Consider the following 25,947-nt stretch of genomic DNA (forward strand, 5'->3'; position numbering starts at 1 on the left):
AGCCAACTATGGGCCATCTCAGTGGAAGACATGGTGTTTGACCCAAAACCCATGGAAGTTGATGATGGTGTTCCATACTTGGAAGCTTGTTCAGAGCTAGAAAGGAAACTGCACATTGTTGAAGATGAGTCTAGTTGATGGACTTGATGTATAGTTAGACATGATTCAAAGGCATTTCTCTATACTAGATAAGTCATATGTTGTGTTGGGAGAAGCTCATTAGGTTTGGACTTGAGTTGGGCCTTCATTTCCCTATTTTGGCCTTGCTGACTGGCTTGGTCGACTAGGTGGTCGATTGGGCCAATCGACCAACCAAACGACCAACAGGGTTAGAATCTGGCAGAATCTTCTGTTTAGGTCTATTGGTGTTCTATATAATAGAAGTACGAGTGTTTTAGCTTCTTTTGTTTCTAAAACCCTCAGAGAACGTGGGAAGACTCTCTCAAAGCCTCTCCTTGGTGTTTGTGAAGAACTTTGCAAGACTTCAAGCTTCTCATTTATGATTCTTCAATCAAAGGTTAGTAATCGCTCTTGTGTTGTATTGATCTACTCTCGCTATGTTTTATTCTTATGATTGAGACTATGAAGAAAATGCTGCATCCTCTCAACCATCTCTTCTACAATCTCTTTTCATTCTTAAGGTTTTATGATGTTCATATTGATCTTCGCCATGATCTTTGTGAATTCTTCATGAAACCATGATCATTCTTTTGATTTGATTTCATAAGCATATTAGATCTGATTTGCATGAAGTTTTCATGTATGATCTCTTGCTTATCATCTACTAGAATGAGATCTGATCATCTCTAGTCTTTCCTATGAATTCATAGCATGTTTTCATCAAAAACTATGAATGTTACTAAATTAGAAAGCCATGTTTCCAAATTTGTAAGTAGTGTTTTTGATCATTGTTAGTGGCTAATCTATACTACTTTAGTGTTAGATTACTGTTCTAGAGGTTTCCTCCAAGTTTCGTAGTGTTTTGAATCTTGTAGATTGAGTTTCGGATAAAAAATCACATTTTTGCCTCATACTGTTTCAGGTGGTCGATTGCTTGGTCGACTGGAACCAAGCTACCACCCAATCCACCAAGCAAGACAGTAGGTCTGTTTTTCGTTCGATTTGATTTGTTTGATCTTCAATCTTTTAGGCCTCTTTCCTAATGTTGTATCTATGATTGTTTAGGGTTTATTTTCTAAGTTTGAAACCTCTCTCTTTGATCTTTGGATATTCATCAAAGCTATTTAAGGTTAGGACAGTTATTTCCATAATTACATAGATTGCGTGAATCTTAGTTTCTATTTTGGGATTCTATTAGATTCACTACCATAAATGTATTTTTTTATTATTCTATTACTGATGCAAGTACTTTGACTACAGTAGTATCATGTTCATGTATTCTTTTGATTATGAATATTTATTCTTATCAGTTACATATGCGATTGATCATGTTTATGTGAATCTTTCTATATGATGAGATATTGGTTGTGTATGTTATAATTGATTTGAGAATGTGATTGATTAGGTATGATTTGGGATTGGGAAGTGTCCTTTCGACATTTTTGTCCTTGAACATTAGTGGGAATAGTATGGGATATTTCCGATGGTGCCCTTTGACACTTTCCCGAATTATTGATTTTCATACCTAGGATTGGTCTAGCAGTTTGGCTAGAAATACCTCCATTATATCAAACCCGATTCGAAAGGGTATTGAGACCAAAAGACCCGTGGTAGCAATGGAGATTCGTGGGCGCTCAAGACCGGTAACCAATCTATGAGGGGACATGAATCACATTGTGGGGGCCATTTATTGGTAGGGTTGCAAATAGTAGACTTGGGCTCATGGACATTCAAGACCGGTAACCAATCCATGAGGGGACATGAGAGCTTCCCGTCTATTATTTGTGGATGACCAGTAGGGTTGATGAGTCCGTAGTCAGGGACTATGCTGACTCTAGTGTGAAGGATACCGGAAATGATCGCCAGGGGTGAGGAATGGACGTATCTGGATCTGAGTTGATATGACTAAGTAGAAGACTTGCATTTGGCTAGGTTTTACCTTGACATGCACCAGTACTTAGACCAATGGTGATGTGAGAGAGCGATGACTTATACCTCAGCCATGGATTGTCCTGAGGGATGCCGGACCCACTACCAACCGAGGATGTGTGAATGGAGACCTACCCAAAGAAGTATGGTGTTATGACTTAAAGCATGTCTGCCTATAGAGACCAGCATACGTAGAGTTAGATTCATACATTCATTGTCTGTTTCATATCATATTGCATCATGCTATGTTCTGCAATCATATTATTTATGTTGTTGTGGATTAACTTGCCTTGCTGAGTTCTTTTGAACTCACTCCTTTTTGTGCAATCTCTTTTGTTAGATTACTCTGCAGGTACTAAATATTATGAAAGCCAATATGAGGAAGCGCAAGCTGAAGAAGCATACTACACGCAAGGTGCTAGCAACTATAAATATCACGTTGATAATTCCTTATGTGATCATGTTACGTACCATGATTAGCCCTACCGTGGAGTGGGAACATCCGAGTTTGATTGATGAAGTCTACATCTATGAAGACATTCTTTATAAAGTAGAAGACTCTTAGATTAGTTTGATTATCATTTCCTTACTTTCCTTTGAGAACAATTGTATTTCTTTTTAGACATATGAGCTACATTCCCCTGTAACTGTGGAGTGAGATTCCGCCTCACTCTACTTCTTTTTGATTATATATACATCTGGTATCATTTTCCGCACTCTGATTACATTGTCATCTCTTTCCTTATTTGGATCTCTTGTTATATCATTATACATTGATTATAATTTGCTCATGATTATGTTATTGCATATGTGGGAGGATGATTTCCTTGATACTTGTTCTTCGGGGCTGTGGATCACACACTTGGGTATGCCAGATAGGGTACCGGCTGGGTGGATGTGACAAGAAATGGCACTTGGGTTTTGGTGCCTTGTTATTCGACCCAAAATCTCATTGGTTGTAAATGGGTTTTCCCATTAAACTGAAACCTGTTTGTACCATTTATTGATACAGTTGGTTTTTGTTGGTTCCTTTAGCGACCCGGATTGGATTTTAGAGAGACATTTAGTCCCATGGTCAAGCCTCCCATCGTGCATGTTCTTTCTTTAGCGATCATTCAAGATTGGCCTATTAGACAACATGACATATCCAATGCATTTTGCACGGAAACCTTATTGAATTAGTTTTCATGAGCAACCCCCATGTTTTCAAGACGCGACTCAGCCTGATTTTGTGTGGCATTCAAGGAATTCTTTACATTGGCTTCATCGGGCCTCTAGAGCCTGGTATTCTAAGCTCAGTGATTTTGGTCTTCTAAATCTGATATGTCACTCTTTATCTAAAACATGAATGGCTTATTATGTTTTTTTTTTTAATTAACGTAGATGACCTTTTTCTTATTGGCAACAACTTAATGATTATGATTTTGTTTATTTAGTCCTTATAGAAGCTTTTGCCTCGAATCTTGGACCTCTTCCCTATTTTTTGGGCCTTGAATTTCACCGTACAAGTGATGGTTTTTCTATGGTGCAACACAAATATATCATGGATCTCCTAGCTTAGACTAATATGACTAAGGCTAAGCCTGTCTCCACTCCTCTTGCTTCTGATAGCCCATTGTCGGCTGCTGGTACACCCTTATCCGATGGTACCCAATATAGAAAGGTTGTTGGATACTTGGATCATTACAGTATCTTGCTTTCATAAGGCCTAATATTGGATTTACTGTTAGCAGAGTGGCCTAGTACGTGCATGTTCCAATCGAGGCCCCATTGGATAGTGATTAAGAGGTTCCTTAGATACTTATGCGGCTCATCTATTTATGAGCTTTATCTTCCATGCAAATCTACTACTTCCCTTATGCCCTTCTTCAATGTTGACTGGGCCAATTGCCCCGACGATCGACCAATGACAACTGGTTATTGTGTCTCTTTTGGCTCTTGTTTGGTCTCTTGGCCATCACATAAACAACACATGGTTTCTAGATCTTCCACCGAGGCTAAGTATAGGGCTATGGGAGATGTCTCTACTGAGCTTGCTTTGCTTTGTCCTGTGGGTGAGCTTGGTGTTTTTTTTTGGATGATCCCCATTTTTTGCATGATAATGTGGGTGCTATGTATGTCACACCCCACTCAGTCAGATCCGATCATACCCGGATACCCATGGGGGTGATAAACCGCAAGACCTAAGTTCAGTGACAACTCCATACAACATGTGATATAGCATAATAAAAAGGACAAGACTAAATCAAGTTCAATTATACAATTATCAAATCTGAATTATCAAAAGGTTACAATCATCCATTATCTAAAGTTAATCAAAATGGACACCAGAGTTTGAAGGAAGAATAGTTTATCGCATCGGAATTTAGACTAAACTGATTCCCTAATGGAATCCAACCTCATAAGAACAGTACTTGCACGGGCATGAAGCTCCATACGAATCTACATCTTCTTCAGTCACTCCTTCAAGAAAGTCTGTCGGCAAAGAATCCTCCACTTAGAAAGAGTCTTCATAACCTGTAGAATATTCTAATAGAAACAGACATATAAAAAGGAATGAGTTCAACAGAACTCAGTGAAGTCAACTCAACATCATATTATGCACTCGTTCGCAAGATTCCACATCATATCATGCATTTCGTACACAAAATCACACACCACACATATAGCATGAGTATCGATAATGTAATTAATGATAATGATATTGATATATAAATAATTATGATATTATGCTTCTAACTCTATCATGAAGTCTCTATGGTAGATATGCATTAAGTTTATACACCAATCTCCTTTGGGCGGTCTCAGTCACTCTCCCTCAACAAGAGACGTCTATTGGGTTCTTCGCGATTGTTGGGTAAAGTCCTGTCAAGCTATGGTTGGGGTATAGGTCACTGCTCTCTCACATCATCGTTTGGTATGAGATTTGGCGCTTGTCAAGGATAATCCTAGCCCAATGCAAAGTCATACGGTCTCGTACTACATATGGTCTGGATATCTCTCCTCATGCCTAGTGCCATTTTGGTTTGATACATTCTCACCTATGAATGGAATCCTCAACGGAAGGTATCTGTTGGATCCCATTCCTTAACCTAGTGGTCATCCACATATAATGGACAGGATGCTCTCCATGTCCTCTCACGAATCATTTCACCGGTCTTGAAAGCCCAGGAGCCCTTATCTATTATATGCAACCCTACCTTTCTTACCTTTCATTCGTGCAAAGTCCCACACATGAACACAAGAAAGTAAATACTAAAGCAAGGCAAGATATCAATAATGAAATATAATTAACATGATTAAACATGCAAGATAAAGTTAAGTATATTCTTCACCTTTCTAGTTAGCATAAGCTCTCCAACGTTCCACAAAGTCACACTTACGAGTTGGTGATTATAATCAAAATAAACCTAATCATGTAAAAATATAAATAGACATAAATTAGAAGTCAATTGGGTTTTAATAGAGTTCCCAAAATCACCCAACAAAAGCCTAATTTGCCAACTAAGTTCGAACCCACCATTTTCAACCTAGTTTCGGCGAAAATCAATATTTCACCATCGATTCGGAATCGAATCGAAAGGAAACTGTAGGAATGTCTAATTGGCAGCAATAGGGTCATAAGGGTACCTTCAATTTGATCCAATTCATTATGGATCAAAAAGCCCCAAATTTGGCTCTCGAGAGTCGCCCAGGAGCGTCTTTGAGAGTCAAAATGTGAAATCGTTTGCAACGATCCTCACAAACAACTCACAAACTAAAGAGAAACATAAATAAGACTATTTGCAAGCATTTAATAGACCTAACATGCAACAACTACCCAAATCCATCATTTATTGCGAAGAACTCCCCATGAAACCAAGCGTAAAGAAGAGGGTTTGAGGATTCTTACCTTTTCTAACTATTCCACAATGATTCGGGTGCCGACATGCCTCCAAATGGTTAGAAATCTTCCTCTCCCTTGGTTTCTCCTCCTCCTCCTCCTTTAGCCTCAGCCTCGTACTAGCCTTCTAAAATGCGAGTATGAGAAGTTAGAAACTCAAAATAGGGTTTTAAACATGAAAAACCCGATTATGCCCCGAAGCTGGAAAATGGGTGGGGGGTTGGGGCGATCGACCAGCTGTTCAACCGGCCCAGTGTTGACCCCTCAAATGGACTTCGATTTTGGTGATTTTTAGCTTGTTGGAAAGGTCTTTCGACGATCTTCGATTTGATACATTATTCGCGTCAATCAGATTCTCCATCTTTGATCTACAGACATTCCAAAATCACCCGTTATACACCATCATGATTAATCTTCCCTCTTCTCTTAAACTCTAGGAGAGTTGATGAGTAATCACAAGGGTCATCCACCAACATTGGTTCCATTTCCAACCCTCCGGGCTCCACTTGAATGGCCCACATTTGTCGTCAACTTGAGGCCCGATTTTCTCTATCTTGAAGCCACGAGTTAAAGGGGTAAAAATTCGAAGGATTTCACAATGTACTTGATTGTGAATCCAGTGTTCCATTCATGAGTGAAGCACCCTAAGCTAGATTTGCTTTTATGTGCGTCAGTTGGTCTCCATGTGCGTCTTCATGTCAAATATGTTCCTCCATTGATTTTTTGATACCTTGACTAAAGTGCTTCCACGTTCTTGTTGTACTTTGCTTTGGGGCAAGCTTGTTGTGTTGGACACACTTCCCTTATAGGGTGTGTAAAGGAGAAGACTTGAGTCTAGTGTCTTATAGATAGTTATTATCATTCATGTATTGTAGACCTCTTGTACATGTTGCTTATATCTTGTAGTTGTTTTTTACATCTTAATGAAACCTCATTTCCCGCAATACCTTTTTAGTTCTAATGTTTCCCATCCTAGAAATTAATCTTCTTTCTTGAGCCTTATTATACACAATAAACCACCTTTAAGACCTTCCTACCTTCAATAACACCTCTTCAAGCCCACAATGGAGATGACACTATAGGAGCCTCCAATGAGGGAAACATAGATTCTTAAAGAGCTTAGACCAATAAAAATTTGGCTCTTGCAGAAACCTCTAAGCTAATCTTCACAATTGCATTTACCAAAAAAAAAAAAAAAAATCTTCACAATTGCTTTCTACCGAATCCGGATCTTCTTCCCGTCGGAAGTGCTCCCCCATGGCTTTCTAACCACAAACATCAGTGGGTCCCACTGGTAAAAAAAAAAAAATTTTTTTTTTTTTTTCTAAAAAGTGTTTTTCACCGTGGGCCCCACTGATGTTTGTGGTCAAGAAGTGTGGGGGAGCACAAAGTGCTCCCCGTACGCGTCGCTGATCCGAACTCCTTTCTACCACCTCCTTCCCCCCTCCCACAAAAAAAGAAAAAAAAAAGAAAAGAAAAATATCTTCACAATTGCTTTATTTTGTACTGATGAATCCGTATAGCGTAAGCTACATCTATCATTAGGTTTGCACATCCTATCCGGTGAAATTTGAGACTTGTCCTTCTTGTCTCCCCAGTGGAAGTGCAATAGTCTGTTTCACTTTCTTATGATGAGCCTCCACTATTTTAAAACGTAAGGAAAATTTGTGCCACCTCTAAAGTTAGCATCTAAATTTAATGCGACCCCTTATTACCAAATTTATCAACTAGATACCCTATAAGAAAAAAAGGGTAATTTTCATCTGGACCCCCTGAGGTTTGGCCTATGTTATTTTTAGTCCAAAAAAACTGAAACTTTGCATCTGCCTCCCATGTACTATAGAAAAAGTCAATTTAAGGATAAATTATCACTTTTATGACAAATTTAGCCTTTTTTTTTAATTTAAACAAAAACATAAGAAATAAAAATGAAAAAAAAAAATTTTAAGTTAATATTCATTTGTGATTCTCGAAATCCAGTTCTTCCGAAACACCACAAAGCAACCGTCTAAGAACATCAAACACTTGAATGTTTCTTCATTCAACTCATTTAACTTTGAATCCCTAGCTTAAAGCTCTATTGCTTCACGGGGCTACTTTGCAAAACTCAGGTAAGTGGAAACAAGATTCAAGGATTTGAAAAAGGTAAATTTTCATTAAATGACGAGAAATCCGAAGAGATAAAAAGGGAAAAAACCCTAGTTTTGAAAAAAAAAATTTATCTACGAATTGCAGAAAGGTTGATGGAGCGTCAGATATGAGAAACCATGGCTAAAGTCGAAGATGTTGTGAAGCAATCATTGGGGATTTGGGAGAAGTTGTTGGCATGTGCATTAACCGTCGTGGAACCAAGGACTCTGTGGCTATGGAAATACAGAACCGAAACACTTCTCTTCGTCTTCTGACGCCCCAGAACTGTAAACAGCAGTATCATGACCTTAAACACTGGTTCATGGCGAAAAACAATAAGGAGACAAATTTGAAATGTTCGACGATAAGAAAGATGTGATTCCATGGCTTGAAGATAAGACTGTGTTGAAGACAAATCTGAAACTTCTTCCGACGACAAGAAAGATGTGATTCCATGGCTCGAAGGGTTAAGAAAACTTCAAGTGGCAGAGCTTTGACGCGAGGTTCAAGGGCATGATGTTTCGATCTTAAACAACTCTTCTGATTTCGAATGGCATGATGTTTCGATCTTAAACAACTCTTTTGATTTCGAATGGCATGATGTTTTGATCTTAAACAACTCTTTTGATTTCGAATGCTAACAATCGTATTTCTCTGGTTCAAAGATTTGAATTTGAATTTGAATTTTTTTTTTCATTTTTATTTTCCATGTTTTGTTTAAATTAAAAAAAAAAAAGAATAAGGGCAAATTTGTCATAGAAGTGATAATTTGTCCTTAAATTGACTTTTTCTATAGTACAGGGGAGGCAGATGCAACGTTTCAGTTTTTTTGGACTAAAAATGACATAGACCAAACCTCAGGGGGTCCAGATGAAAATTACCCAGAAAAAAAATATATATTAATAACATTCCTGGGCAGGGAAATCACAGTTAAATCTTGATGTAAGCAATTTAGTTTTTTCAAAAAAACAAGAATACCCTTGAACAAAAAACCCTACACAGCCCATCTTCGACTTCGTCGATTGTCTGCAACACTCTTCTTCTTCTCTTCTTTGTATTTCTACAGGTTTTCTATTCTCCTACAAATATTTTCTTGTTTTCCTCACCCCCATCATCCATTAGGATGTTGGGGTAATGATAGAAAAACAAATAAATAAAAACTATTAGAATTAATGGTGTTAGAAATAGGGGTTTGACATTAATTTTAGAGGAAAACTTAGGAGGTGGAGGTGAAAATTCCCAAATGTTACCCTCTGGAGGTTTGGCCCAGTCACTTTTAGTCCAGTTTAAGTTTTATTTTGCATATGGTTCCTTGTAGTTTTAAGAAATGATTAAATAAAGACAAGGTTAATAGAAACCATTAGTTTAAGATTTTTTGTGACAAAAATACCCTTTTCGATTTATTCGTTTTATTTATTATTTTTTTCTTTTTATATAGTAATGGCTTCCATTAGATTGCCTTACCCGTCCAGGTCCTTCAACATGGCTCATTGGTCACGCTGTCTCATCCCATGGGGTCAATATGGTAGTCATCTCTGTCTCTGTTTTCCATTTTACATATCAGATGCTTGTTCTTCATTGATTTTTCATTTGTCTTTCACTAAATTTGGGTTTTGATTCAAACTTGCAGATGGGCTCTACTTGATTGAAGTGGATCGAGTTCTTCACCGTGGTGGTTACTGGATTCTGTCAAGGCCACCGATCAACTAGGAAAGGCACTGGAAAGGTTGGCAGAGAACACAAGATGATCTTCGAGCTGAGCAATCTCAGATTGAAGCTGTAGCTAAGAGCTTTTGTTGGAAAAAAAATTAACCCAGAAGGGCGACATTGCTATCTGCAGAAAACCCATTAGCCATATCCATTGCAATAACAATCGCAAGGTCGCCGGGAAACCCCAATTCTGCAAATCGTCACAAAACCCCGACAAGGCTTGGTATGTATTCTGCTGTTGATGCAAATCTAACCCATCTTACCAATCATGCTTGATGCTTGAATGGTTACTTATAAAGCTACAATTTTGATACAGGTACACGAAATTGGAAATTTACATAACCCCATTGCCAGAAGTTTCTGAGAGTAACGAAGTCGCTGGAGCAACTGCCTAAATGGCCAGAGAAGTTGAATGCTCTTCCTCCAAGGATTAGCAGCGGAAGCATGGCTGAAATCACAGAAGAGACACAGAACCGTCGAATAGAAGGGTTGGATATTATAAAGCTATAAACAATCAGCTAGGGCAGAAAGGAAGTTGCCCAGAAAAAAATTAAAACAAATAAATCGAAAAAGGGTATTTTTGTCACAAAAATATTAAACTAACGGTTTTTGTTAAACTTGTCTTTATTTAATAATTTTTTAAAACTAGGGAAAGTCATATACAAAAGAAAAATTAAACCGGACTAAAAGTGACTTGGACCAAACCTCGGGCTCTAGATGAAAATTACCTAATATTGAAATATCCAAGCTCCAACCCTAACCCTAACGGTAAGATTGGCTTAGTATAAATAATGTGGACTAGGGTTTTGAAAATCCAAATCGAGCCCAGTCCAGCGGCAGCCCACTCTGTGGCCTGCTGAGAACGCTAAAACCCTAATTTTTTTCCGGTAAAAACCCTAATTGAATCATTATAAATGGGCAATCTCCGCTGTCTGGCTAGATATGAAACAAGCCTTGGTAGGCGTTTTCTCCTTCGTAGTAAGGTTTAGATGGCGTTTGTTGTTAAGGATTTCTTTCTGTTGTTTGTTGTTTATGTTGATTTTATTTTTTAATGAATTTATCTCTTCGATCGGTTCTTTCGAAGGATAAAGAGATAGAAGATCGCGGTGATGACTCACGAAATTCAAGCTCAACAGACCGGATTGCAGGTTTCCTCTCTTTTGAGGTGTTTGCGTGTCGAGTATCCCGCTGAACTGAGCGATCCTTTCTCTTGATTCTTCATTTTCTCTGTTTTGTGCTTTTCTTTCGTTCTAAGCAACTTTCTTCATCTTGACAGGTGAGATCTGTTTTTCCTTTTTTTCTTTTCTTGTGGTGTTCATTTTAGGGTTGATTTGAGATTTTAGTAGGGGGAAATCGAAGGTTGCAATGAGGATAACAAGCTCCCTCTTCTGAAATCAAGTTGAGGTCAAATGCTGGCAGAATCGAACCTAATTCTTAATCGCCACTACTGAGTAACCAACTTGATTTCCCCCTTGCATATCTAATTTGAATTTTTTAATCTTTGTGTTTGGTTTCGTTGGTCTGATGGATGAGGATGAAGCAATTTTAATATTATAATCCAACACTTGATCTGAGGAATCTGTTTCCAAGTGAATGTAAGTATTTGCTTCTGAATCTATCTTTTGCGTGTGTTTTTTGTTCTTTTCTCGGTAAGTTTTAAATTTGATAAGAAGAGGAGAGAGGTTGTGTTCATCAAGTGATGAAATCAGAAATTAATCTTAGGACACCTTCCTACACGGCTCTTCAATGAGTTGTGGATGAGAAAGACATTTCTATTCTGATGATGAATCCATCCTGCCTCGAGATTTTCATGGGCAAAGTACCAAGGATACTTGCGTTTCCATCGAGTTGTGAAAATGTGACCCAGAATTCGTTTCAACAAAAATCCTCGTGATCTGTAGTTTCATTGTTTCGTTCCAGAACCCAGACTTCCTAAGTTCCACATACTCATGTTATCATTCCCAATTCCTCATGAACACTTGTGATTCGTTCTTTTCGTTTTTTCTTTTTTTCTTTCATAATCTTTTTCGGTAAACTGATTCGTTCTATTCCATTCTTTGAGTTTGGATCTTTTTGTGTCTAATTAATTAAATAGAACCTAATGCACGATTTCATTAAAAGCCATTTTTTTTTAAAGATTATAACCTTCATGCTAATTCTATAGAGTAAACAATTTTACAATACCTTCTCCTTGCGGGAGGGTGTTCGTACTATAGAGCAGTCAAGAATCTTGAAATTTAAGGAGAATAGGATCGAAGAATAGGATCGAAGTGAAGAGCTCATGGTTTGATTTGGTTTAGGTATTGTAGTTACCCGCTCAACTGTGGGAGTGTGGATCACCTCTCTTATTTATTGTATATTTTGTGTTGAGGAGCATAATGTGGGTTTCATTGGGAGTCTCACCGTTAAATTAGTTGTCACTTATTAAAAATGTAGTAAAAGAGCAGGGGTGCTGGGATCAAGATTCCAAATATTGGCCGGTTAGGGGTTTTGTTGGCTGTGGTATAGCACCACTATAGCAGTGACATTTTGCCAGTATATGGGGCATTTTTTTGGAACTTTTGGTCAACCGAGCTTTAGATGGTTCAGATCTGTTACCCATTTTTTTTATATTTGGTGGGCAGGGTTTCACCTTCATTTGTGTTTTTTGGTTCGCTTTCCGAAATCTTTGTCTCTTACTTGTTTCTCTGTGCTCATCTTCTTAATTACAACAACTCGAAATTATTGAGTTAGTAATAAAAAAATGTTTGTTTCTTCTATTTTCCCTGTTCTTTCTCTTTTTTCTTTATTCTCTGCCACTCCCCAATAATGTAGAGAGGAAGAAGCTTGTTGAAGAAAATTCCAATAATCAGTCTGTGGTCAGATATTTTTTCAGTCAATGAATTGGAAGATAAAAAATCCATCATAGGGTTTTGAAAGAATTCACTTTTTCTTGGTTGGGCATTTGGTTTTCTTTTTCTGCTTATAGCTTTAGTGCCATGGAAGCTGTCACAGGAGTAGAAGATGAAATGGTGATTTGAGGAACCCATTGGCAACATAATTTTTGCTGACATTTAATCCATTTGGCAAAAAATAGCTGATTTTTTTTATTGTTTTGGAGATGCCTTTTGTATTAGTTATTTACAAAATCATTGTCTTGTTTCAATTAAATGGGGTTGGTTAGATGGATTTTTGTTTTTTAATCAGCAATTATGAATCAAATTTTTTCTTCTTCAACTAAGGTTGTGTGATCTTGGAACAAAGGTGGGGTGGGAAAATTTTTGAAAAAATCAAACGTTTTTTTTTAATTTTTTAAAAAGTGTATATTGTTTGGGGTGCCAAAGTGAGAGATATGTTTTTTGAAGGAAATTTGTCAAGTGAGGTGGCAGTTTAACTTTCACTTTCTCACCTCAAGGTTTTTTAAACTTCCACAAATTTTGTCGAATTTTGTTGTAAAATTTGGAAAAGTAAAGAATGAGATCCACCCCTATCATTTCTTACAAAATTCTTTCATTTTTTCCCCCCTCATTACACTACATATGGGGTTCACATTTGTTTGCAAAGGTGGGGTGGAAGAAAAAAAATGTGGGTTCTATGTATAGTGGGGTAAGGGAGAAAGAAAGGAGAGGATTTCGTGGAAAAGTGATAGTGGTGGGTACCATTTTTTTTTCTTTCCAAATTTTACTATAAAATTGCATTAAATTTGTAGGGTTTTAAAAAGTCTTGGAATAGGAAAGTTAGACTGTGATCAAACTATGGGGAACTAAAAGTAAATATTGGGTCAAACTATGGGTCAAATTATGGGGAACTAAAAGGTTAAGTTACTAAGATTAAATTCAACAAAATTAAATTTGAAATAAATCTATTAATCAATGCAAAAATCTAAATTATGAATATGTAAAGATCTTTGGGATTTTGAATCCCCAATGTTTTTTCCTAACTGATATAATTCTATACTTCAAAGTAAATTAGGGATGAACTTCCTAGATATGCCCTATTTTTGCAAGACTATCGTCCTTCGCGGAAGCTTGGCACGCTTAGTTCGCTGAGCTATAGAACATCTTTGGCCAAATTCAAACACAATCAACTAGAAGAGATAAAACAATCAAATTAATGAAATAAACATGATTCATCTATATTCCAAAGAAAAGGAACTAGCTATTCATTATCACAAAGTTTATAAGGAAAATAAAGATGAAACATAAGGAGAGAGAGAGATGTGGTTTTCTTCTTCAGCAATGAGAGAGGAGAGCCAACTTTCCTCTTTTCTCTGTGGTTGGCTTCTCTTTTATGTCCCCTGCACACCATGAATCCCTTCTCTTTACCCGTCGATTTGACCTTCTTTCGAATTTTGAAAAACTCGAAAGTTGTAGATATTTTCAATATTGTTCAATAGCATCTTGAATCATCGAAATCCAAGTTCATACGAGAGAGATATGCCCAAAATATTGAAGGTAGGTCTGTTTACCCGACCTCCACATATTTCCAATTTGACTAAGATCTCATTTTCCAATTTACCCGTCGATTTGACCTTCTTTCGAATTTTGAGAAAACTCGAAAGTTGTAGATATTTTCAATATTGTTCAATAGCATCTTGAATCATCGAAATCCAAGTTCATACGAGAGAGATATGCCCAAAATATTGAAGGTAGGTCTGTTTACCCGACCTCCACATATTTCCAATTTGACTAAGATCTCATTTTTCATGATTTCTTGGACAGCAAGATTGAATGCCATGATTTAAAATCCACCAATATCTAATATATTTGCCAACTTTATTCCATATTATCTCTAATATCCAAAATCACCTTATTCTTGAAAAATACACAAAAATACTCAATTAGCTTTCTTTAATTAAATAAGTATGCAGAATTAAATCAAATAAAAAATGGTAAATGCATGCTAATCAGACTGTCACGTCATCAGGCAAGTTTCCTTGATTCTTAATTTCTCAAACAATGAAACAATATATACATTTAAAAAAAATAAAAAAAATTTGTTTATTTTTTAAAAAAATTTCACCTTTGTTTTTTTTTCACCTCACCTTTATTTCAACAAACAAACAGTAGATGCTTGGATCCTGGTTTTGGAAGATATTTTCTAGTGAATGTCCAATTAGTGATGAGAGTTATTTGTAAATGTTATAGACTAAAAAAATTCATTGGAATTTATTATAATTACAATAATAAAAAAAGGTTTAACGGATTCCTATGATTGTTGCAAAAGCAACATTGCTTATTGCTTATCGGTTCCATCGTGTCATTGTAGAGGACACTTGTTGATCATTATGAAACAGTCTACAAAGGAATATCTTGTGTAAGGGAGTTAAATTTCTCAACCATTTTTTCTCACATCTACCTAAATCGGATTGGGAATATAACGAAGCCACGTCTTACCTAGTTTTAGATTGTGATGGAGAGAGCCACCATGAGTCACACTAGTATTGTGAGGTGAGGCATCAGTGATCTTATCAACAAAATGTGGTGCAAGAGTCTCGAAGTTTTCCACGAATAGTTATCTAATAAAGATGAGAATTTTTTTTCTTCAATCAAGCTATTATAATTTTGCCATGCGTGCAAAGATAATTCTAATAGTCGGAAGAAAAATTGTGTGGTACATTTGTGATGAGTTTTACTTTAAATTTAAAGAGATCCTTTGGCTCTACCTAATTCTGAATCCTTCCAAACCCTAGTTGGAGATTTGGAAAAGAAAATCGATGGATGAAACCTAATCTTCAGTTACCGTTTGCATCCCTTCAAAGGCCTCTTCCAACTTTTTGTTTGCATCCATGGTGAAAGTCAGGTTCTTTGAGTTCGCTTGGAGATCTTGCAAACTTGAGCAGCAGCGAAGTAGTTGGAACTGAGATAGAGCTGTATGGAATTGTAAAACTCGTTGGCATAGGAATTGCTGTATTCCTCTATGATTATAGAGCATTAAGGTTCTAAGTGATGAGAACGCCTTGGAAAAGAGGTGATTTACAGCTTGGTAGGTTATGGAGAAGTGAGTTACGAATTGGAGTTCGGATTAAGACAAAGGTTGCTAGAAGAGAACCCGTTGAATTTCCAGTCTAGAAGTATCTCTATTGTTGTTCCTCAACAAAACCCAGAAATCAGACCAAACAAGAGAAGCTCAATGATATAAACCAGAAAAGATTCAAGGAAGAAAGAGAGAAAACTAAAAGAAAAGTTCACTGAAACTACAAAAAGATTATTTTTTCAAATTTTCTTTTTTAGATTGGTCCTTCTACATTGAGTGTAACAATGAGATCCTTCACCAAGAATCTCCATCTCTCATCAGAAGCATGAAATCTAAAACATAATAATAAACAGTGAACTCTGACAAAGCTAGCGAGGAGAAAATTAATGTGCTTCCATAGCAAAGAGAATGCTTAGGTCTCACGAGGGTTAAGTTGCATCGATCTACCTTGGGGTATTCACATTTCCCCTAGGACAACTACATCGCCAGTCACATCATGTCACGAATAAAATTATCACAAAATTCATTACAGGGCCCATGCTGACTGACCAAGACCTATCCCCCAATTGGCAAGGGTCCAACATCAGGAATGCCCTAGCCATGTATTCTAAGATGACATGCATGATTTGGAGTATACTCACATTTATACTGGAGGCTATGGATGCAATAACGTAATTAGAGCAAGATGGAAATAGAGTTAATATTATGCATAAGCATCACTCAGGACTCTTGGACAATGGAGTCATCACATCACACATATCATAATGCTCTCAGTACTTTCATAACATAATCACATAACTACAGTGCCCTTGGAACAATACATATCTCAATGGCCAAATCAAAATCATAGGCCACACATACATTAATGTGCTGTACACGTTGGTGCCACCACCACCACTACCAATCTCATCAAGCAATGTAAGCATTCAATGCAAAATAATCGATTATAGAAATATGCCATGCCATGCCATGCATGTCGTAACCAATGTTTCTAGCATCACAATATGATACAAATGCATGACCAAGGGAATAAAATAAATCCATGATGCATGAGAAGCATAGAATCTCACTCAACTCAAGTATGATTGCTGTTTCCTTAGGCTGTATTTGGTTCCGCAATTCCCAGGAATAAACTTCAGGATGATGTTTCTACAAAATCATGATTCTGTGGAATTAGGTTTTGTAGGATCATATTCGTTTTAAAAAAAAAATTTGTTTGGTTCTCCTAATTCTGACAAGTGAATTTGTCTGAAAAACCATTTGGTTACTGTGATTCTGAAAGTGAATTCATCCTGAATCACTTGAAAAACTGTTTGGTTACCCTGATTTTGTAAGTGGATTCAACTTGAATCATTTTGAAAAACCATTTATTATATATTATATACACAATTACTGGGTTGAGGGTTATTGAGATGAAGAGGAAGAACTTTCTTGCTCCCCCTTTCTTGGGTTGGTTAAGAGGAGAAGACGATTTTTTCTTTAATTAGGATTATTTCCCCCCTTAATTGTTAAGGGTAATAATTAATTTAATATAAGTGTAACTACGTAATATTAAACTTGGCAAGACCAGAACTCTAAATTAGCTTCTAGCTCACACATACATGATATATGGCAGCTCCTATTGACTATTTATATATTGCATCTATGAGAGTACCAAATTAAACAAACCACCAACAACAACAACTTGACATACTAGGTCCAATGTCACGTGGTCCTATAATTGAAGATAAGAGGTCTGACGAATACTCAGTTTAATTAGGATCCTTTTCATGCACCTTGCTAATGTCTACCACTTGGATCTCTTTCCATTTATAGCCAACCTGTCATTGGCTATAAATCCAATCCATGCTTTGTTGTGGGCATTGCATCAAGTGTGCAGAGAAGAAGTGAAGGAAGTTAAATTAAATGGGATCAAAGTCCAGGTAAAATGATCAAACGCTCGATCATTTTGTAGTGTTTAACTCATGTGAGTTTGTATTATGTCTTCATTATTTTATTTTATTTTTGATTGGGGTGAGATAAAGAAGAGCAACTGCAAAGGGTTATTTATTTATTTATTATTTATTATTTTAATAATAATTGGTTATAGGTATTAATCAATAGGAAAAAGGTTGAACTGTGAAGATGTGTTATACGTTTGGAATTAGAGGGTCCTTAACTGCTATGGAGCTTTTGTAAGGAACTAATTTGTCCATTATGGGCGTTGGCTGGAGACACATGCATTGCCTGAATATCAAATTTACGTATATATATATATATATATATATATATATATATATATATATATATATATATATATATATATATATATATTTGAGAGAGAGATTAAATAACAAAAGAAGATATTATGGAAAATAAAGGAGAAACAGTAGCAAGGTTAGATTTGACTTGAATTGAATGGTAATGAATTCAACATAGAAGCTGTTACAGTAATTCAAGGATATCTCCTGGGCATTTGAATTCAATCCAGATCTTTTTTCTCCTCCTAATTTTACATTACAGTCACTGTCAATTTTAACTTTCAATAGTAGTACACGGTGGAGCCGGCTGCTTTTGTCTCGTTTTCATGAACATAGAAGCTGTTACAACCACCATTAATGTGCATCAGATGCTTGATCTCCTCTAATCCGTACTTTAATGGAACTCACTCCCATCATCAGTTTGTTTGCCGTGATTACTACATTGAATTTTGACTCCTATTTCAAAATCCAGTGAAAATAAATAAGAATAATAACAAAAGATAGATTGCAGAAGGAAGTAGTTTAAAACGCAGATTTATTACTGTTGCTGCACAATCCTGTTCGTCCCTTTAGCCGGTTGAACCTGCAAGAATGAGCTCGACCGTGGAGGTCGAGTTTTCACCTCCGACGATCTAGTTAGGAATCCGACTAAGGAAGACAAGAAAGTAATGAACAATAATGATACGAATAGTGATAGTTCTATTCAGCGTACCTTTCTTTTGTGCTCCCTTACATTTTTATAGGTTTTTCACGTATGAGTTCGTCTCGAACTAAAACATTACTTGGACTGCAATACGAACTTTAGTGATTGAGTCTTACACAAATATGAGTTATTGAGTCCCAGTCGAATACTTTGTCTTCGGTTATCAATTTACTAGGATTCACTTTGTTATCCTGCCTTTACACTTGTATAACCGACCTTGACTTGGTCTGTTCGAACTGGGTGTATCCGACCTGGGTTTAACCGACCTGGTTCGACCTGAGTTTAACCGACCTGGTTCGACCTGGGTTTAACCGACCTGGTTCTACCTGGGTTTAACCGACTTGGTCCGACCTGGGTTTATCCAAACTGGTTCGAGCTAGTTTATTTCTCCCTTATCATAAGCCCCCCAGTCTCTGAAGTCCGAGCTCCGTGCTGTTCGGATTTTAGAGATTTGATGGCCGAACATGCTTGAACTTCCGACTAACATATTCAATTTTGGGAATAGCCCATGCTCATAGTTTGAGCAACGGTGGTTCAATTTTGGGAACAGACGAGCTTATGAGCAAGGGAGTTCAATCTAGGAACTGGCCGAGCTTATAAGCAAGGGAGTTCAATCTGGGAACTAGCCGAGCTGATAAGCAAGGGAGTTCAATCTGGGAACTGGCCGAGCTGATAAGCAAGGGAGTTCAATCTGGGAACTTGCCAAGCTGATAAGCAAGGGAGTTCAATCTGAGAACCTGCGAGCTGATAAGCAAGGGATTTCAATTTTGGGAACTGGCCGAGCTTAACAACAAGGGAGTTCAATTTGGGAACTGGCCGAGCTTAACAGCAAGGGAGTTCAATTTTGGGAACTGGCCGAGCTGATGAGCAAGGGAGTTCAATTTTGGGAATTGGCCGAGCTGATGAGCAAGGGAGTTCAATTTTGGGAATTGGCCGAGCTGATAAGCAAGGGAGTTCAATATGGGAACTGGCCGAGCTGATAAGCAAGGGAGTTCAATCTGGGAAGTGGCCGAGCTTAACAGCAAGGGAGTTCAATTTTGGGAACTGGCCGAGCTGATGAGCAAGGGAGTTCAATCTGGGAACTGACCGAGCTGATAAGCAAGGGAGTTCAATCTGGGAACTGGCCGATGCTCATGATTCCGAGCAAGGGGGTTCAATTGGAGTTTCCTCGAGGCTTTTTTCGGAATCCTAAATCTTTCATTTTCTTTAGCTCTTCCTTTAATTCGTCAATTTGCTTGTTGACGTTCTTCATACTATCAGCTTGAGCTCTTTGTTCTCCTTCTTCGGGTCGAACTTTATCCACATGATTAGTGCTGCTATGTTGATCTTCCTGCTCGAACTCCGGAATAGGGTCTTTTGACGTTCCTTCTCCGGGTGCTCGGATTTTATCTCCCACTTTGTCTTTGCCTTTGTTCACATCTTTTGATGGTCGAGGAGTTTGGTCGGGCATTAGTGGTCGGTCTTTTCTGGGTTCCCCCCGAATGACTGGGCTCTCCTGATTATTTGCTCCTGGTGTAGTTAGATGACGCATCGTCACCCTAACCAATTCGTCCAAAGACGAGATCTGCTTTTGGAGTCCATTAATTTGATTTTCAGTCGATTTTTGTAGTTCATCGATCTGATTTTTGGTGACCAATTGCTCATCAGGTTGCTCGAGCTGATCCTTCTGTTGAGGGTTTTCCGTGGTTTTTGGAGGAGGATTTTGTTTGTCGACCTCCTCTCCGTTCTCCTTGCCTTCCCCCAGCATTGATCTTGTTTGTATCACCATGACTTTTTGATGCGTTTCCCACAGACGGCGCCAATTGTTGCTGCACAATCCTGTTCGTCCCTTTAGCCGGTTGAACCTACAAGAATGAGCTCGACCGTGGAGGTCAAGTTTTCACCTCCGACGATCTAGTTAGGAATCCGACTAAGGAAGACAAGAAAGTAATGAACAATAATGATACGAATAGTGATAGTTCTATTCAACGTACCTTTCTTTTGTGCTCCCTTACCTTTTTATAGGTTTTTCACGTATGAATTCGTCTCGAACTAAAACATTACTTGGACTGCAATACGAACTTTAGTGATTGAGTCTTACTCAAATATGAGTTATTGAGTCCCAGTCGAATACTTTGTCTTCGGTTATCAATTTACTAGGATTCACTTTGTTATCCTGCCTTTACGCTTGTATAATCGACCTTGACTTGGTCTGTTCGAACTGGGTGTATCCGACCTGGTTCGACCTGGGTTTAACCGACCTGGTTCGACCTGGGTTTAACAGACTTGGTCCGACCTGGGTTTATCCAAACTGGTTCGAGCTAGTTTATTTCTCCCTTATCAATTACCAAAGAAGATAGTTGCAATGAACAATCCCGTTAAGCTGGGATTGAGCAGCATTCCACTCTTATGGAGATTTGAAAGGTATGTGAGGAGCTGTATGATGAACCATTGTAATGGAACTCATCTACAAATAAAGAAGTAAATTAACATTATTTTGACTTCAGTACACTATAGGATAAAGTCCTGTCGTCCCATTTGAAATGGATCTGTTAAGTGGTGGCTTCACCTACATCACACATATTCCAAGGACCAGTCAAAACCAATACAATTACTTCATTACTTCCATCCATTCGATAGGTCTCCATATGGTCCCTCCATAACTCATAGGCCCTAGCAGCTAGGAAGAATGAGCCGGAGAAGATGGTTAAAAAATATGCTGGGTGGCATACTCCTTTCATCAGATGGTTAACTTAAATGTTGAAAAAATTAAAACCATTTGAAGAATCGTGATACTGAAGAGGTCAAGAAGTAATACCCAAAAATGATAACCTAACCATGGAATCAACCAGAACTTGATCCATCCCATCACTCCTGTCATATCACTACAAAAAAAACCCGTTTTTGGCGACGCTTTTTTTTTCAAAGCGTCGCCAAATATAGATTTCCCCCGACGGTATATAGTAAACTGTTGGCAAATAATACTTTTCCCCGACGATTCACTGAAACTGTCGCCAAATGTAAGGATACGGCGACCCTTATCTAAAAACGTAGTTGAATCATCTTTTCGGCGACGGTTCTCTGTAAACCGTCACCGAAAACAATGATAGGGCGACGCCTAACTCGATTGTAAGGAAATCCTATTTTCCGCGACGGTTTTGTTAGGAATCGTCGCCGAAAATGCTTGTAATGCCGACGCCTGTAAACACTCCGTTGCTTGATATAACATTTTCGGCGACTCTTTACTGGAAGGTGTCGCCGAATATCATTTTCGGCGACGGTTTACTGGAAACTGTCGCCAAATACTTTATTTTCGGATCCACCACCCGAGTCCAGATCTGCAAAATCACAAAAAATAGGGGGGCTAGGGTGGTGATGGGAGGGTTTTTTATTTTTTTTTTTATTTTTTATTTTTTTTTTTTTACATTTGCAGTGGTGGGCCCCACCTTTTTTGTGGTGGAAAACCCGTCGGGGAGCACAGAGGTGATGATCCGGATTCCCACCACCCCGCCTAATCTTTTCATTCTCCCATCACAAATAACCAAAATTTGATCGTGTCGCTAACCAATCAAAAATAAAATCCTATACTAATCTAGCAAGCAGAAAGTACGTGGTCGAACTATGGGGAACTAAAAGGCTAAGTCACTAAGATTGAATTCAATAAAACTAAATTTAAACTAAATCTACTAACTAATGTAAAACGTTAACTATGAATATGTGAAGATCTTTGGGATTTCGAATCCCCAATGCTTTTCCCTAACCGATATAACTCTACACTTCAAAGTAAATTAGGGATGGTCTTCCTAGGTATGCCCTATCTTCGCAAGACTATCGTCCTTCGCGGAAGTTTGGCACGCTTAGTTCGCTGAGCTATAGAACATCTTTGGCCAAACTCAAACACAACCAACTAGAAGAGATAGAACAATCAACTTAATGAAATAAGCATGGTTCATCTACATCCCAAAGAAAAGGAACTAGCTACTCATTATCACAAAGTTCATAAGAAAAATAAAGATGAAACATAGGGAGAGAGTGAGAGAGATGTGGTCTTCTTCTTCAGCAATGAGAGAGATGAGAGCTGCATTCGCCGTCTTCTCCTCTTCTCTGTGGCTGGCTTCTCATTTATGTCTCCCGCACACAATGAATCCCTTCTCTTTACCCGTAGATTCGACCTTTATTCGTTCGGATTTTGGAAAAACTAAAAACTATAAAGTTGTAGATATTTTCAATATAGTTCCATAGCATCTTGAATCATCGAAATCCAAGATCATACGAGAGAGATATGCCCAAAATACTGAAGGTAGGTCTGTTTACCCGATTTTTAGATTTATTACCAATTTTGTTCCTTAGACCTCCACCTATTTCCAATTTGGCTAAGATCTCACTTTTCATGATTTCTTGAACAGCAAGATTGAATGCCATGATTTAAAATCCACCAATATCTAATATATTTGCCAACTTTACTTCATATTATCTCTAATATCCAAAATCACCTTATTCCTGAAAAATACACAAAAATACTCAATTAGCTCTCTTTAATTAAATATGTATGGGGAAATAAATCAAATAAATAATGGTAAAGGCATGCTTATCCAAGAGTCCCGGCCTCACCAGCTAGAAGATCTCGAACTTTTTCCCGAGCCGAGGCAATTTCTGTCCCGAGTCAGATTCAAAGGTCAAGAGAGGGCCAAAGAAGATCAATTCTGAAGGAAGGATCAGGAGAGAGTGCAGATCCGAACTATATTCCTCTGAAGACCAAGGATCATCCAAAGACGATCAATTGAGTCACATTCAAAGCAAAAAAAGTAGAAGCGTCGAAGATCGGAGAGATAAGAGAGAAACAGTAAGGTCAGAAGGTAGCAGATCTAAAGTTCACGGATCGGAAATCAGTAAAAGATTTTGTATCCTAGATGATCAAATTTAGCGACTGGCGAACAAAGACTCTGGAGAAAAAGTGGAGGAAGTGATGAATCAAAATCCATTCGCTAAGGAGATTATGTTAGCACCATTGCCGCGCAATTTTAAACTTCCGGTATTCACGATGTATGATGGAAGCACAGATCCGATGGAGCATCTGGCTCGGTTCAACTCTGTTATGATGTTGGCAGGTAATTCTGACGTCTTAAAATGTCGATCCTTTCCATCTTCATTGAAAGGTTCTGCAACAACTTGGTTCTTCAGTTTACTACTAGATTCTATTAAAGATTTCAAAGATTTGACGAAAATATTCTTGTCAAGGTTCCAAAATAGTATGAAGAGTAGCAAAACTGTTGATAATTTGGCTACAATTGGTCAAAAATCAGGAGAATCAGTTCGAAGTTATATGAAGAGATTCAATCAAGAATCAATTCAGATTAAAAATTTGAATGAAGCAGTAGCATATGATGCTATGTTCAGAGATCTGACAGATGATCATTTATTGGAATTCCTGATCATGAACAAGCCGGAAAATATTGCAGAGCTGACGACTCGTTGTAATCAATATGCTAATATGAAAGACATCCTTCAGGCGAGAAAAGAAACTGATGGCGGTGGAAGCAAAAGGAAGGAGGATGGAGTCATGAGATCTTATCAGAGGGATCGATGAAATAACATAAATTTTCCAAGAAATGGTCCTGATCGTCAATTCAGAAGGGATATTCCGAGGCCATTCCAGGAAAATTATACTGCTCTCAATACTAGAAGGTAAGAAATTCTGATGCGAATTCAACATCAAGGAATTATGAAATGGCCATTACCAATGATAGCAAAGGCAGATGAGAGGAATCCAAATAGATTTTGCAGATATCACAAGGATCATGGTCATGATACTGATGATTGTAGAATTTTAAAAAATGAGATTGAACGATTAATTAGTCAGGGAAGACTAGATCACTTTGTTCAAAGGAGAAATGGAGGTAACCGGAGAAGTTTGCTGATCAGCCAAGAAGATGGAATAACCAGTCCCTAGCAAGGGAAGATCAACCGAAGGGATATTTTCAATATAATTCTCCAGACAAAAATGCTAAGCACCAGGAAAACCAGCAAGTTCAACAGAAGCAGTCTCCTGTCATGACCATCTTGGGAAGTTTAGATTTGAATTCAATTTCAAAGTCTAAGGCACATGCCAGGTATGTAAGTGCTGTCGAATCTCATATTATTCCTAGAAGAATCAAAATGATGAAGGAGATAGTCTTCACAGAGGAGGAGATGGAAGGAATTCAAGAACCACATGATGATGCAATTGTGGTAGTCATTGAGGTGGCAAATAGGGATATTCACAGAGTTCTAATCGATACCGGGTCTTCTGTAGACATAATGTCTTATGAAGCTTTTCAGCGATTGAAGTTAGATACAGTCAAGATAAAGCCTTGCGGCACAAGACTATTTGGATTTTCTGGAGAATCTACCTCGGTAGAAGGAACTGTGGAGTTAACAATAACACTGGGAACACATCCACAAACAATAACTACGGTTACTAAATTCTTGTTGATAAAGAGTTTGTCGGCATACAATATAATTTTGGGAAGACCAACGTTGAATGCTATTGGAGCTGTAGTTTCGACAAGACATTTAAAGGTCAAATTCCCAACTGAAGGAGGCATTGGAGAGTGCAAGTCTGATCAGAGAACTTCAAGGCAAAGCTATACAACTTTTTTAAAGGATTCAAAGGCACAAGGTAAAGCTCTTGCTCTCACTGTGGAGGTCATGGACAACAGGGATGAAGAAAAAAAATTCAAAGAGGTGAACCAGTGGAAAAGCTAGAGAAAATTTGTTTTGGCCTTGAAAATCCAGATAAAGGAACCATGATTGGGGCTGATCAGAGCAATCAGGACAAGGACCGGTTAAAAGAATTTCTTCAGCAAAATGCAGATGTTTTTGCTTGGTCAGCACAAGATATGCCAGGTTTAAGCAAAGAGGTGGCAGAACATTGTCTGTAGATAGATTCTTCTATCAAACCAGTAAAACAAATGCGGAGGAATTTCTCATCAGAAAAGCATGATGCGATTAAGATTGAAGTGCAAAAGCTTAGGGAATCTCAGTTTATCGAGCAAATTGAATGTCCTAAATGGCTGGCGAACGTGGTAATGGTGAAGAAACATAATGGCAAGTGGCGAATGTGTGTAGACTATACTGATTTGAACAAGGCATGTCCTAAGGATTGCTATCCTCTGCTGCGAATTGATCAGTTAATTGATGTCACATCAGGTCAACAGATGTTGAGTTTTATGGATGCTTATTCTGGTTATAATCAAATTCTTATGAAAAAGGAAGATCAACCCCACACGACATTCATGAAGAATCGGGAAAGCTATTGT

General features: G+C 37.8%; 4 non-coding genes across 4 annotated transcripts; all 4 read left to right on the forward strand.

The window, feature by feature from the left end:
• Positions 1-10,871: 10,871 nt before the first annotated feature.
• On the forward strand, positions 10,872-10,975 carry LOC149029230 (small nucleolar RNA Z107/R87). Its single transcript, XR_016171370.1, has one exon. It is a non-coding gene; the product is annotated as a small nucleolar RNA Z107/R87 (small nucleolar RNA).
• A 152-nt stretch (positions 10,976-11,127) lies between these two features.
• Positions 11,128-11,227, forward strand: LOC149029231 (small nucleolar RNA R30/Z108). The gene has a single exon (XR_016171365.1). It is a non-coding gene; the product is annotated as a small nucleolar RNA R30/Z108 (small nucleolar RNA).
• A 70-nt stretch (positions 11,228-11,297) lies between these two features.
• Positions 11,298-11,391, forward strand: LOC149029232 (small nucleolar RNA snoR31). The gene has a single exon (XR_016171369.1). It is a non-coding gene; the product is annotated as a small nucleolar RNA snoR31 (small nucleolar RNA).
• A 69-nt stretch (positions 11,392-11,460) lies between these two features.
• Positions 11,461-11,560, forward strand: LOC149029233 (small nucleolar RNA snoR31/Z110/Z27). Its single transcript, XR_016171357.1, has one exon. It is a non-coding gene; the product is annotated as a small nucleolar RNA snoR31/Z110/Z27 (small nucleolar RNA).
• The last annotated feature ends 14,387 nt before the right edge of the window (positions 11,561-25,947 follow it).

The sequence above is a fragment of the Hakea prostrata genome, chromosome 1, assembly GCF_041222555.1.
Source record: "Hakea prostrata isolate BN-2017 chromosome 1, UWA_Hpros_2, whole genome shotgun sequence".
In the NCBI taxonomy this organism is placed as follows: Eukaryota; Viridiplantae; Streptophyta; class Magnoliopsida; order Proteales; family Proteaceae; genus Hakea; species Hakea prostrata.